The 14,666-nt window shown below is 40.4% G+C and overlaps 1 protein-coding gene across 2 annotated transcripts in view; it reads right to left on the bottom strand.

The window, feature by feature from the left end:
* The window catches only part of cdk17 (cyclin dependent kinase 17), a 39,530-nt gene that overhangs the window by 20,890 nt on the left and 3,974 nt on the right, over positions 1 to 14,666 (bottom strand). Inside the window, exon 1 of one of the 2 annotated variants that reach the window (XM_062443784.1) lies at positions 2,191 to 2,302. The exons of the other annotated variant lie outside the window; for it this stretch is intronic. The gene's annotated coding sequence lies outside the window, so the exon portion shown is untranslated. Of the gene's footprint in view, positions 1 to 2,190; positions 2,303 to 14,666 lie in introns of those variants that run through there. 2 annotated transcript variants of the gene reach the window in all.

Below are 14,666 nucleotides of genomic sequence, written 5' to 3'. Positions count from 1 at the left end.
GACTTACAGTTTTGTGTGTGTGTGTGTGTGTGTGTGTCTTTGGTGACATGACCTGAATTTCCTCTCAGCTGGTTTGCAGTCGCTCTAATTAGAGCCCGACTGGCTACCAGAGAAGAATTTATTAATTAAAAAGGATTTCATTTCATGAATATTAATTATACTGTTTGCCATATTGTCTCCGAGGCCATTAATGAGACGTCAAGCTCCGACACATCTACAGTTCCATGACAACTGAGGGAGCTCCATCTGGTAATGAAGACTGTAATGTTGAAGTTGAAAGCTCCGACATTAATGAGTAAGCGGACCTTGAATTGAAACTGAGGGAGTGGTTTTCAACAGTGCTAACTGTCATAAAGATGCTTTTCTACTGATATGCAAGTCAAGTTGTGTGGGTGATGTAGGTTAAGCTTTCTGACACACACACACACACAGTTCTCAAACTATGATGGAAATGTCTGTTTTTCGCTCCTGATAATCCAACACTGCCAAACAATGGTTGTAAAATACAATCAGAGATATTAAAGAATAGGTTCAGAGATTTTCAAGTCTGCCATACAACATAGACACAACTACTATATGTATTGCTGTATATGCTGGCTGTGACCAGCACTGTAGAGCAGCTACACTGTTAGAAATGGGAGACAAAATCTACATTGTTCCACACTATAATCAGATCCTATTCTCTGAAGATGCCCTCCAGACATGCTGCAGGATATCTGTTTAAATAATAATGTGTTTAATGTTTTTTCCTCCAGAAAAGAAACAAGAAATAAAAAAAAAAACAATTACACAACTCCTCCTCCCCCATTATCAGTGAATATACAAAAGTTTAACTGCTGGACACAAAATGTTTCATCCTTCACTGAAGTCCATTCTCACTGTTTGTTTACTGGAGGCCACAATTAGCCTCCTAAAGCCCCTTTAAGATCGGATTTTTCAATGACAGACATTAGGTTTCCACTTTCATCAGATGAATGTGAAAACAGCTTTCTAGTGTCGAACTCTGCACGGAGAAACTCAAACCTCCAACTGAAGGAACAAGAACAAAAAACACATATCTATACCACTTATAGTCTCACAGTGTGTATCATCATATCACCCAAACCTGGTCCAACTAACAGCACCTGAGTGGAATACTTCAAATCTGGACTAAAACAAGAGAAGAAAGTCTCAAAACTGATGAGTACAAAGTTCAAGTTCAAGTTTATTGTCATTTTCACTGTGCCTTTGCATACACAAGAGAATGAAATTCTGCTTCTCAATCAGTGACCTCAGTGCAAATAAAAACAAACAGCAAATCTGCGTTATCAAAGAGGAACGAGTGACACAAACACCAAAAAAACACACAAACTACGTCCTGATATTTGACTACTGACTCACCAGGAAGTAGATATTATGACTAACATGATTAGTCCTCCTTTCTTTGCCCTTAGTTATCTCTCAAAACGCTCTCCACTCCAACAAGTGTGTGTGTGTGTGTGTGTGTGTGTGCCGCGCAGTCCAGTAACCTGTGCCTGTGTGTGATTAGCCCACTTTTGAAAGGGGGAAGTGTGTCATGCTGGCCCTGGTGGCTGTATCGGCATGCAGATCTCATGACGCCACACACACACACGCAGACACGTACACACACACACACACACGGAGCTATCAGAAAAGTAATGGAAGGGAGAAAAAAAAAAAAGAAAGGAGAATGAGGTTGAAAAATCCAGCTTGTAAAAAAAATGGCAGCACAAATATAAAAATGACTGCATTGGAGACACACACACACACACACACACACACACACACACACACACACACACACACACACACACACACACACACACACACACACACACACACACACACACACACACACACACACACACACACACACACACACACACACACACACACACTGTCTGTAAGATAAGCACCCTTTGTCTCTTACAGAGGAGTGTAACAGAGCTCGGTTTTATCTCTGCTGCAAACCAAAACAAAGAGGCTCATGTAACGCGTGTGTGTGTGTGTGTGTGTGTGTGTGTGTATTGAGAGTACAGCATCTGGCACACATGACTGATGTTTGTGTGTGGGGATTTCAACATGAAAAGCGCGAGCAATCTGCCAACGACTGACAGAGGGATCTGAGCCCCCCCCCCCCCACTTTCTTTTTCATAAATCAGCATCTCAAAAAAATTCTCTTACACTTACACACACACATATTTTTGACCCACATTCCCGACAACCCCCGCTCCATCACTCCTCTGCGCCCTCCTGGATGGCTCCCGAGTGCATTGTGGGTAGTCCGGAGGAGGAGACTTCAAAGGGCAAACTGGGGGTGGAGGGGGGGGACACAACAGACGACGAGGCCTAATTACCGAGCTAACGTTCACACACTCAGCAGCCCCACACACACACACACACACACACACACACACACACACACACACAAACACACAAACACACACACACACACACACACACACTTTTCCCCACTCCAATATCAGAATGAGGTAACGAAATGGAAAATGTGGCTTTACGTTACGATCTGTTACGAGATGTGGGTGAAAGTGTGAATGCGGAGAGGAGGAGGAAGAAAGTGGGAGGAGGAAGAAGGGGCAGGAGAAGAACAAGAAGAACAAGAAGAAGAAGAAGAAGGAGAAGAAGAAGAAGAAATAGGGAGAGAGAAAGTGAGTTTATTTCAGTGAACGGAGCCATAATGGAGTCTTTGTGTTTGGTTAAGAGCCATGAAATCACCCGAGTGACTGCAGGCATGTACAGTACTGCTGAGAGAGAGAGAGAGTCAGAGAGGGGAGGGGGATCTGGGTGCTGTAGCTAGATTTTGAAGTAGATTCAGGGATTAAAGCATTCACTTTTACAGGTGAGCCAATAAATCCAGTTTGATTGTTCCCCAAATCCAACTTTCTAAAAACTGCTCATCGAGCTGTGCCCAAAAATGATGATTAATTGTCATGTGAAGTTGTGGATATTCAACCTCAGTAATAATTGATTAGTTGTTTACTTTGGACTATAAAATGTTCAGATAATGCTGACAATGATGTGAATCACGGTTTCTCAAAGCCCAAAGTGATATTGTGAACTGTCTTCTGTTGTCCCGAGCAACAGAGACCTGAACATATATGGCAGAGACAATGTATTGTAGTATTTTTTTAGTATTTTTTATAGTTGTGTAGTAGTATGTTTACAGTATTTTTATAGTACTTTTTTGTAGTGGCATAGTAGTATTTTTATAGTGGCTTTTTATAGTAGTAATTGTATAGTACTTTTTTGTAGTGGTATAGTAGTATTTTTATAGTGCTTTTTTAAAGTAGTATTTTTTATAATAGCTGTATTTGAATAATTCTGCACAAATGTGAAATGTGCGTTCTCTGAATAACACCAGAATCTGGCATTACACCAATTTGGTTTTATATTAAAATAAATCAGAATCTATACAAACTGGATTTGAAAGAGACAGTTCAAACTTTTTTCTTTTTTTTTTTAAGTTCCCGGCACAAGATCCTTCTATATCAGCTAATGCACTAATACCACTGTCAATACCTGACTCACACTGAGAACAAGCACAACCATGAATAGACGGAGAGTTCAGAAGAAGGCTGAACATTTGCCGGCGCCGCTGTCTTCTAAAAAAAAAACTAAAAAAAAACTGTTGTTCAAATGGTTGCTGAAAATAGAGCCGCTCTTATATCACAACCACTTTAAAAACAGATAGAATCATCACTTTCTTTCTGAAGAGAGGATGTGAGAGAGCTTGAGGGAAAAAAATCTCTCACTTGTCAAAGAGATCTATTCATTCGGTTTTATTTGTGTCTCATTCCTTAATGCTTGCTGAGTCACACTGATCTCCAAGTTTGTGATCAGTTAAAGGACACCAGACATTTGTTCTTACCTGGTCTTGTTTTTCTCCTATTTCACAAGATGAGTCACTGTGTTTTAAAATGTATTATTATTATATTTATTACAACATATAGCTGCTGAGAGCATTACTGTACAACCACACCTACACACGCTCTAACAAAGCTGAACTCAAAAAGCAATTGCAACATTAATACCTCTAATGAAGTGGGAGTTACTAATTCAACTACTTAATCGTTGCGTTAGACGTGTTTGTACAGTAGAATGTGTAATTAATATAATCTCATTCGGAGGCTTCATCTCAACCTCTTTGACATTGTAACAAAAGGATATGTCAGATTTACACAGGTTCCTTTTTCTTCTATCTGGAGTCACAAATGTAGCACCTGCCGGAAAACAATGGTTGCCAATACGGTGATGTCGGCACTCTAGTCTAAAGTATGAAAAATGACCAATGTCTGATTTTCCCACATCAGCACAGTTTGCCACACACAAAGAGAGAGACTTCAAAATTGTGAATAATAGTGATTTGTGACTCTCTGACAAGTGATAGATATAAAAATGTTGTAGAACAACAAAAGTTCAGTCTTCTAGAGTTGCAACAATTAGCTGATTAAGCAAATAGTTGATCAACAGAAAATTAATTGGTAACTGTTTTTATAATCGATTGTTGTTGATCACTGTTTTTAGTCATTTTAAAGAAAGAAAAAACTAAATTTGATTGCAGCGTCTGAAATGTGTCATATAGGACTATGACAGTAAACTCAATTTGGATTTTGGACTATTGATCAGACAAAATATGACTTTCACAGACATCATCTTGGGCTTTAAAAATTAAACAATTCAGTATTTTCACTATTTTATAGACAAAATATATGTTTTGGGGTTTTTTTAAGATTTATTTTTGGGCATTTTTGCCTTTATTTTAAAGTAGCTGGCATAGAGGCCGCCAGGAAACTGGGAAAGAGAGGGGAATGACATGCAGCAAAGGTCCCTTCCTGGAGTTGAACCAGTGATGCTGCCATTATGTGGCCTGTGCGGTAACCACCCTGCTACCGAACAATTTAAAAAAAAAAAAACTTATTTGATCATATTGATGAAGATTGATCAATATGAAAATGATTGTCAGTTGCAGCCGCACACAGCTGATTGCAGCATGTCAACAAGAAATACTGTGAACAATGCCAATACAGTGACTGGTTAATAAAACTGAAATGTGATACTGGTTGAACTAAGGCCATTTAAAGACATGTCTGACTGAAGTGTGATTGTTTCTATGTTTCAGTCTCTTTTCTAGAGTTTTGTTTGTCGACCAGCAGTCTCTCTGAAGCAGCTTAAATGACAGAATATATTCAAAGGTATAAGGTCGATGGTATCCTCTGATTTTCTAACTGTTCAAAAATTCCACAAAAAGAGCCAAACCAGTGATGAATTGATCTTAATAATAAGTATTGCTTGTGTGGGGGAAACAAATGTGTCCCTGGCACTATAAAGACCCATGTTGCTCTGTGTCATACGCCATCATTGTTATTCAAAAGCTATTAAAAACACATCAGTGAGTCACGCTTTAGCACCGGGTGACATGTTGCTTCATTACCACGAACATGGCCTCTGTAATTTAGTTGGAGTCAACCCCACATACACCACGCTGTGTAAATACTAACCAGTGTGCCAAATGTGTATCAATCTGTGGTTGAAAATAGTCCCCAACCAAAAGGAATATTTACTCCTCTTTGACGCAATACAATGCCCAGCTGTCTTTGGGGATATAACTGAGCCTTTCTTTAAAAATGGAACTAAATATTTATGATGGTTTGTTTTCATTTCCATAGAAAAAAAGTGGTTTGGAGCTGAGACACGCAGACCACAGACAGAGTAGGGAAGTCAGAAAGTATTGAGATACTGACTGTGGCATTGTTGTTTCTGGTCCTTTCATGGGATTTTTTGACAACAAGAAAATGTAGAATAATGCCAGCTTTATGCTTTAAGCCATCATGAAGGCAACAGCTATCTTGAGTCATCCCCCGCTCTTCGGAAGTGGATAACGTTAGCTTAATTTTGTTATGCTAACTAAACCTTCTGACTCCTCAGCTCAGCTCCACACTACTTAACCTGCTTGTTGCTATTACCACATAACAAATTGGTTGTTTTTCTTTGCAAATTGTGCATTAATTCAATTAAAGTGTCCTCTAAATGTGGCTCCCTGACTGATTCCTCTCACATTCACAGCCTGCTAAGCTACCCACATGCACACCACAGACTGGAGATGGCAGCTTTCGTCTCAAACGGTGACGAACGTGCTAATCAAAGCATTTTAACATAAAACACTAATGCGCAACCCATAAAGCTAGAAGGCGGAATGTGAACTCGCCCAGGTGCTCACTCTTTTTTTTAATTTATTTTTTATTATTCATCATTTGCAAAGGTCTGTTTTTTTAGGGATGGGAGTGAAGTATAAAGTCTGCGCTGCCTCAGGCCCACTTACATCACTCCTATCATAGAGATCACAGCGGCACACACACCCAGACACCGGGGAGTTTCCCCTCTTATTGCCGGTGTACATTTCTGTCCTACATGATGTACGCCACTACAAAGACTTCAAAGAGCAGTAGCAGCGAAAGGGTGTCCCCTCCCTAAAGCCTACAGGGTGGATGAATCCCTGCATCTGATATCTTTGACAAGCACAACTGTGAATCCTGCTAAAATAAACAGTTTCTGGACAATTTCACAATGACAGTGCTATAGTGCCTGCTGACTCATTGCATTTAAGCACTGTAGATGGTTTTCCAGCTTTAAAAGACAATTGAAGATTGCCATTTTTCCAGTGGATGAAGATAATATGCATGAATATCATATCCTTGATGTCCTACGAGTGTGTGGATTCTGTTTCGGGAGGCTTTTTACACACTGTCAACAAGAAAATATCTTGGTTAAATGATGTCAAAAATGATTCGACATGCAAAAGTTAAAATCTAAAGCAAAAATCTGAAATCCAGCCACAAATATCTTCAGCCTCGTCGCAGAACTATTAGCACTGTCATCAGCCCTTTAAAACAGTTGAACCCTACTGAGTACAGTCACAAGCATGTGTTTGTGCTGCTATGAGAACACACACAAACAGCATCAGTGCTGCTGCCCGGTGCAGTGGGCGCTTTCCACTGAAAGACCCTTTGTTTGTTTGAGAGAAAACTAAAAAGGAGCTTCAGCATGACTAACCCAGAGGGACTGAGCTGAAATAACCCTGTATGTGTGTCTGAAATCGCACAAAAGGCTGCAATGTTAATATTAATAGGAAATTACCGACGACTGTAAGTGGAAAAATATCTCGGGCTGATTAAGAGATGGAAGAAGAGAAGAGGAACAAGTGAGGGCAGTTTCATGAGAGATTTAAAGAGAAGTGAGACTGAAGGGCTTACTTATTAGTTAGAAAGTATCATAGAACCAAGAATCATCTTTTGTGTCCACTTGTGTCTACTTGTGTCATTGACTCTGACACTTAAACACTTCAATACTGAGTGACTGTAAATTACCAGAGTCATCGAAAGTGATAAAAAGAACAAGCAGCTCCAAAACCTGTTGCTGCTAAATGTCAATATACAGTATACACTATACAGTATATGTATGTCAGTATTGTACAGGACACAGCAGAGTGCTACAATTTACATCAAATCTGCTATAAAAAGGACGTAGTCACGGAAAACAGTGGATTACAGTAGAGGAGAGAAGAGTAGAGTACATTAGAGTACAGAAGAGTAGAGTACAGTAGAGCAGTGTAGAGTACAGAAGAGTAGAGTAGAGCAAGGTAGAGTACAGAAGAGTAGAGTACAGTTGAGTACAGAAGAGTAGAGTACAGTAGAGCAGTGTAGAGTACAGAAGAACAGTATACAGTTGAGTAGAGTACAGTAGAGCAGTGTAGAGTACAGAAGAGTAGAGTACAGTAGAGTAATGTTGAGTAGAGTAGAGTAGAGTAGAGTAGAGTAATGTAAAGCTTTAATGTCCCTGATCATGATGATGGGTGATTTGGCTTGCAAACAACCGTCAATGGTAAGTGAAATGGGAATATGCAAATATTGTTCATTGACTGCTGGACTCTCCTCCTTCAATGTGAAGTTCATGCTCAGTGTTTGTGCACTGCAGGCTTCAAGTTTCCACATCACACTTGTGCAAGTTTTATACTGGACCACAAGTGGCTCCAAAATTTCTATGATGTCACAAATGATCCTCGTAGGTACACACCCTAAATTCAGATTGTGAGGACATTTGAAGAAACTTTTGACTTTCAGCAGATGAATGTGAAAACAGTCAAAGCACATCCATCATTGTGCATAGTGAAGCTCAAACATCCAACAGTAGGGGCAAGAAGAAATTGTTTTTTTGAGGGGGGGGGGGGGCTTTAAGTAGCAGAAACTATTTCCTGTTTTTACAAGAACTGACATTTGTAGGTGATTTGGAGACTGCACAGAGAATGAAGACATGGTTGCTCGCGTAATAGTGTTCATTAGTAAAACAACATCTCAGCTTTGTTTATGAGAAAATCGCTCGACGTGCCGAAACAGTACACGCTAAAATTGTTATCGTGGAACATTGTGAGGTGAGAGAAATAAACAAAAAACATGTTACGGAGAAAAAAACAATGTGGCGAAAGAGGAGAAAGGAGATAGATCTAGAGGTTTAATGGTAAGAGATGGAAAGAATGAAGATAAAGATGGAGGAGAGGAAGGGCGAGCTGGAGGGAAGATGTTATTTTTAGGTATGAAGGCTGCAGTGTCTCCCAGCTGAATACACACACACACACGCAGGCACACACACACACACATACACACACACAAACAGATGTAAACACAGCACGTGGTGAACCATTACCCCGTTGCTCTCTTGCCACATGACAAACACAAAGCCCACAAAACATACAGGGAACTCAGCTGACACAAACACACACACACACACACACACAAATACACAAATACACAAAGACGCAGGTTTGACTGCACGCCCAGACACCCCAGCGTCATCTGTCTGCTGCGAGAGGAGGGTGAGGATAGAAGGAAGCCAACACACTGCGTATGTATGTGTATGTATGTGTATGCACGTGTGTGTGTGGGTGTGTTTGTTGTGCGTGGGGAGGGTGGGAGAGGGGGGTTAGCTTGAGGTCGCGCCAAAGGCAATACACTCCGTCTCCCAATTACAAAACAGAGATCGTGTGCAGGATGGATGATCCTCTTATCAGTCGTTCACGCCAGCATTGTAATCAATCTGACGCGCGCACACACACACAAACACACACACTGAAGGGTTGGGGCTCTCAGCAGGAGGCAATCTAGGCTAGCTGAACTTTGTGTGCGTTATGTATGTATTTGGTGCGTGTTTGTGTGTGTGTGCTAAGTGGGGAGTGCAAATTACAACCTTTTGAAAAGTGACATGGTGGAAAGAGAAAGTTGAAAGTCTGGTGTATAAATGTGTGTATAAAATCCACATTTATAGGTGAAACTACATGACTATCACCTACCAGCAGCAGGAATTTAGCATCATTAGCCTACGCAGCTATCTGATTAACTACGAGAATTGCATGATCGAACCTGATCATGCAATTCTCGTAGTTAATCAGATAGCTGCGTGATCAGGTTCCTGCTGGGATGCTGCCTTTTTTTAAAACCAGGAATAATCATAACAATGAAAGTGAGCAGTACAGTAAGTGTCGCTCCTGCAGATATTTCAGCAAGTCCAGCTCCAGCAAAGTGCACTGTTCAGTTCACCCAGTCCTGTTTGTTCCCTTTTGCATTTTAAGCTGTGTTGTTTGTGTATAAACAAGTGATTTGCGGTCACTAGCTGCATGCATAGCTGCACAGTGTTGTGTCTTACTGGTTTTGTGTAAGGGGCATTTTATACAGACCAAAAGTGACATATAAATAAAGTCATTCTTCAGCTTATTGAAGCACACTGCAGACACTTTAAAAAACACTTCACAACCCCTTTTCCAATGCAGTGTAATATTAACACTAATATATTGGTGTTATTTTGTCAGGATGAAGGCGAACTCATGCTGTTAACCCCGTCTTTGCTTCTTCAGCTGCTATTTCTCTGCTGCTGCTCCTGCACACGTATACAATGTCCACCACCTGGCGTGTTTGTGAAATCAACACCCTCGTCCTCCTCTCTCGTTTGCCCGTTACGTAACGCGCGTCCGTCTCGGTGCGTTCGCATTGGACTAACAAGGGTTAATGAGAAGCTTCCGGTCTGTAGGACACAGACACACACACACACACACACACACACACACACACACACACACACACACACACACACACACACACACACACACACAGCTGGATGAACACAACGTACAAGAATGTGTGTTTTCCTGTCTGGATGTTTGGTTGGTAAATCCAAACACACAGCTGGAGATGGCACATTCCAGCGGAGAGAGATGGGAAACTGTATGAGCTTAAAACGACACATACACACACACACACACACACACTCAGACACACATACACTAGCTGTGCCTGCAAATGTGTTTATTATGCAAATGATATTCTACTGAAGTGGAAAGGAAAAGAGGACCTTTGTTAGCGTTGTGAAATTTTGCAACAAGTAATTCTAAATATATTTTTCGTTCTTGAACTTTGCCTCAGACGTCCTCTCGTTTAAAATAATTGGAATGTTTACCGAATTTGCTGCGAAGTATTTTGTGTTTACCTCGGACATTTTTTCCTTTGGGTCTCGACAAAAAATCCTCTGAATGCAACATATTCAGCTAAACGAGGCAACTTTCAAGGCGCCTCGTTTAAAAAGCTGCCTGGAAACGACAGCTGTGTTCATCTATATGCAAAAATTGCCAACTGCAGCTTTAAGAAAAAATCCTCGACAGTCGCATGAAAGCAACAATAGCTACGGCGGCACACACCCCATAACAAAACAAAAACAATGTTTAACCGCACAGAGATTTCTTAGAACAGCAGGTCATCTTACACAACTAAATAACAGGGTTTCATCCTTCCTCCCTCCCTCTATTATCAGCTCTCCTCCTCTCCTTTTTTCTGTTTTATGGGTTTCTATCGTGCATCCTCTTTCTCAAGCTCCACTGTCTCCATTCTCCCTGAGGCTTTTGGGAACAGGTGTTGGGTCCCTGAGGTGCCATGTTTTGTGTGTATTTGTGTGTGTGTGGGTGTGTATGTGTTGCTCACACCATCCAACAGAGGCCTGGGCTTTTTTTTCCTGCCTTTGTGCGAAACCAGGTGGGACGTCCCAACCCAACGTTTCCCATCAATTCACTAAACAGACATGTTATGCAGGTCAAAGATCATGTTTGTTCCTGCTTCAGGTGTTGAGATGCTCAAAGCTTAGTCAAAACATGCTGACTTCATGTAAATAGAAATAATTAAATTGTCACTTCCAGCATGGTTTATATGTTTGTCAATCACATACAATATCTTGAATGCCTATGGCTGTATATCGTCACTTCCATAGAGACACCAAAAGCTATTTTTATATCTCACTATAAAATAAATTAACGTGGTTCTCTACAAAACCCTTTTTAGTGTAACAAAAAGAAGATAAAGTTGTCAGATTTTAAAGTTACTACAAGGAACTTTTGTATAAATGGCACTAAGTTAACTTTGCTTCAGCTTCATAATACAATTATTAATCTTAATCTTACATCAACAGAAATAATTGCATTACCTCACCAATATGCATCCCATAAACAGCTGCAAAAAGAAAAATTACTGTTAAAATGAATAGTGTCTTTCTTTCACTTACTTCCAAAACAAATACATACTAGCAAATTGTATGATACAAGATAGTGGTGCTAATGGAAAAAGTAGACAACACTACCACTTTTGTCCACTTTGGACTTCAAAAATTGCCAAAATTTGGATTTAATCACAATCTAATACCATTCTCATGTCTGTAGGCTAAATATGAAGCTACAGCCAGCAGGCAGTTAGCTTAGCTTAACACAAAAACTAGAAATATAGAGACACTGATGGTTGTAGCTTCATATTTATCTTACAGACAGCAAGACAATTCCCCAAAATGTTTCATGAAATCTTTTTAGGTGTGACAAACTAGGGGCAAATTCCACCTTGAATTCAGCTCTCTGGATGCCACTGATCAGATTTAGCCAAAAGTCAGCATCTCGCTGTGTGTGATCCAACTGCTGATTGTCTTCTCACAAAATATGGTGAAAGTACGCATCTCTAACATCAAGGACTCTACTCCTCTTCCTCTTTGCCTGCAGCCGCCCATCAAAAAACACGATGGGACAGATTTTCCATTTCTCGCCTCGCTTGAGCCCTGCAGGATTCAGGAGTGAAGACTGTTTACTCTTTACTAGTCTTATCCGGTTTCTATCTTTAATGCTATGTTGTTCACTGCTGTGGTGCACTTTCCAGAGATGTCATGTCATATAAACACTGTTGAACTGTAGAGTGGCTTTTTCTAAAGTCATGTCAGAGTGTTGGTAGTTTCTAAGTCAGTTCAAGCATGGTGGCTATCGCTGCTCGTGCACAAGTGTTGCTTTAATCAGATTAGATCAGATTATTATGCTATGAGTGTGACCTCAAAGTGATCTGACCTTTCAGATAATGATGAATGAGACGCTTACTGATGCTAATACGATCAAGAACTTCCAAAATATAAAAGCAGAGGAGTCTCGGGGACGACTACAGCGACATCCCTGTTGGAATTCTTTAGAAAACGGGTTAATTAAGAGGTGACAGGGCCCGGCTATTTTTTTCCCCCTCTGGGGCTGTCTTTAGTCCAATTTTCCTGACTGTTTGCTGTGAACCCCACGATGCACTTTGCTGGCACTGATTGCAGATAATGCCTGTCTGTAAGGCAATGATTAACACGCTGGGAAGAAAAGGGGGATAATTAGAGATTACGAGTTGAGATTTAAAAGGAAACATAGGCTGGAATGTAAAGTTAGAGGAGGAGGCGTCGGGTTGAGAGACGCAGTTGGAAAAAGTGTGGCTCGAAATTCCCAGAACTCCCAGGTTCAATCCCCAATGAGAGAAAAACAACATTCTCTAAACACTAAATCTGACTGAACTGAGCAAAATGAATCAAATTCAAAGGCAATATTATATCATTACATGAGATGGTTAAAAAATGATTTAGAGAAAGCAGGCAGATGGTGAGAGTGTAGGACGAGATGTACTGCCAACTACAGCTGACTGTCCTCACATAAACACTGTGCCACTTATTTCTGTGTGTGTGTGTGTGTGTGTGTGTGTGTGTGTGTGTGTGTACATTCATGAATTACGATCTTGTATTTAAAGCTGAAACAATTCATCATATGATAGAAAATGTATCAGCAACTTATTTAATGAATTATTTGAAGTGATTTCCTACTTGAAAAATGACAACCGTTTTGAATTAGATATTTCAAGAGTGACAAAGCTATCCAGAATCTGAAGACATTTTGGTCTCGGCTATATTTCTTTAACCAGTGAGTTTATGGTTTTAGATTCAGTCAAGTTAAGGGTTAAAGTTTTGGTTCATTTGGGTCCATCGGGTGATATTGAAAGTGGAGCGATCAGATAATGCACTCACTGTAAGTACCGCAGGATTTATATTTTTATAGCTGGGCTCTACTGGGATTACTCAGCATCATTTAAAATTAAAAAAAAAAATGTTTTTATCAGCCGTGCAGCTCTTCAGTTCAGCCTCTGTCTGAAACTGAAGGTTTTAGCTCCTGTTTCTTTAAGATCCCAGTCTGATCTGATTGGCCAGCTCTGGAACGCTACAAAAACAATCAATAGCAGTCAGATTCCCCCCTCCCCCCATTCTTTACTTGGAATATAAACTAGATAAAAATAGATCCATACTGATAAAACAATCTTAACAAAAGGCAACAGAACAGACGATCATTTGTGAGCATGTGCGAACACTCTGATGTCAGCTCGACGGGGAAGTCCAGGTAACTTTACAAAAACGCAGCATTCAGGACAAGCTGAGGCTCTGACTTGATTTTCAGGGAGCATTTTTACATAAGTTGACCTCAAGTTTTGTTTACAGTGGACATCTGACATTATAACAGTATATAAATAAGAGAAAATCACAAAAAACATGATATGTCCCCTTTAAGTATTAAAAGTCTTCATTACGTCATTTCTTCTGATGTTATTTTAGAACAGAAAATCTCACTCATTCTGTGCAAAGACACAGAAAACAGACTGGCGAGTTGCTCGTTGTGGTCAGAGTCTCACTAGTGTGTATATATCTGTGCATGTGTGTGTGTGGGGTGAATATATAAACTTCTCTGCTGTTAAACGACACCACTTGAGTTTACAGCGTGTGTTCACCACATGAGGGAAAGTGACTTCATGAATGAGCTGGGAGCCAGTTTATTTTAATATGACCTCTGTGTGTGTGTGTGTGTGTGTGTGTGTGTGTGTGTGTGTGTGTGTGTGTGTGTGTGTGTGTGTGTGTGTGTGTGTGTGTGTGTATGTCTGCATGTGTATAATCCCCGTCTGCTGCTGCTCTAACAATGCCACCGCTTAATCTCCAGATTATAAGCCAATCACACTCGCCAAACTCAACCCTTCGCACACACACATACACACACACACAAACACACATCTGGCAAAGGATGATGGGATTTAAAGAGTGGGCAACTGGACAGGGAATGATGCCAAAACACACAGGAATAATGATAGACTAGAGAGACTGTGTGTGTGTGTGTGTGTGTGTGTGTGTGTGTGTGTGTGTGTGTGTGTGTGTGTGTGTGTGTGTGTGTGTGTGTGTGTGTGTGTGTGAGAGAGTGAAAGAACAAAGACAAGCTAACACACTAAACCTGGGTGATAAAA

This window comes from Scomber scombrus, chromosome 22 (genome assembly GCF_963691925.1).
Source record: "Scomber scombrus chromosome 22, fScoSco1.1, whole genome shotgun sequence".
In the NCBI taxonomy this organism is placed as follows: Eukaryota; Metazoa; Chordata; class Actinopteri; order Scombriformes; family Scombridae; genus Scomber; species Scomber scombrus.
Note: the sequence above shows the minus strand (reverse complement) of the source record. Positions and strands in the feature narration are given on the sequence as shown.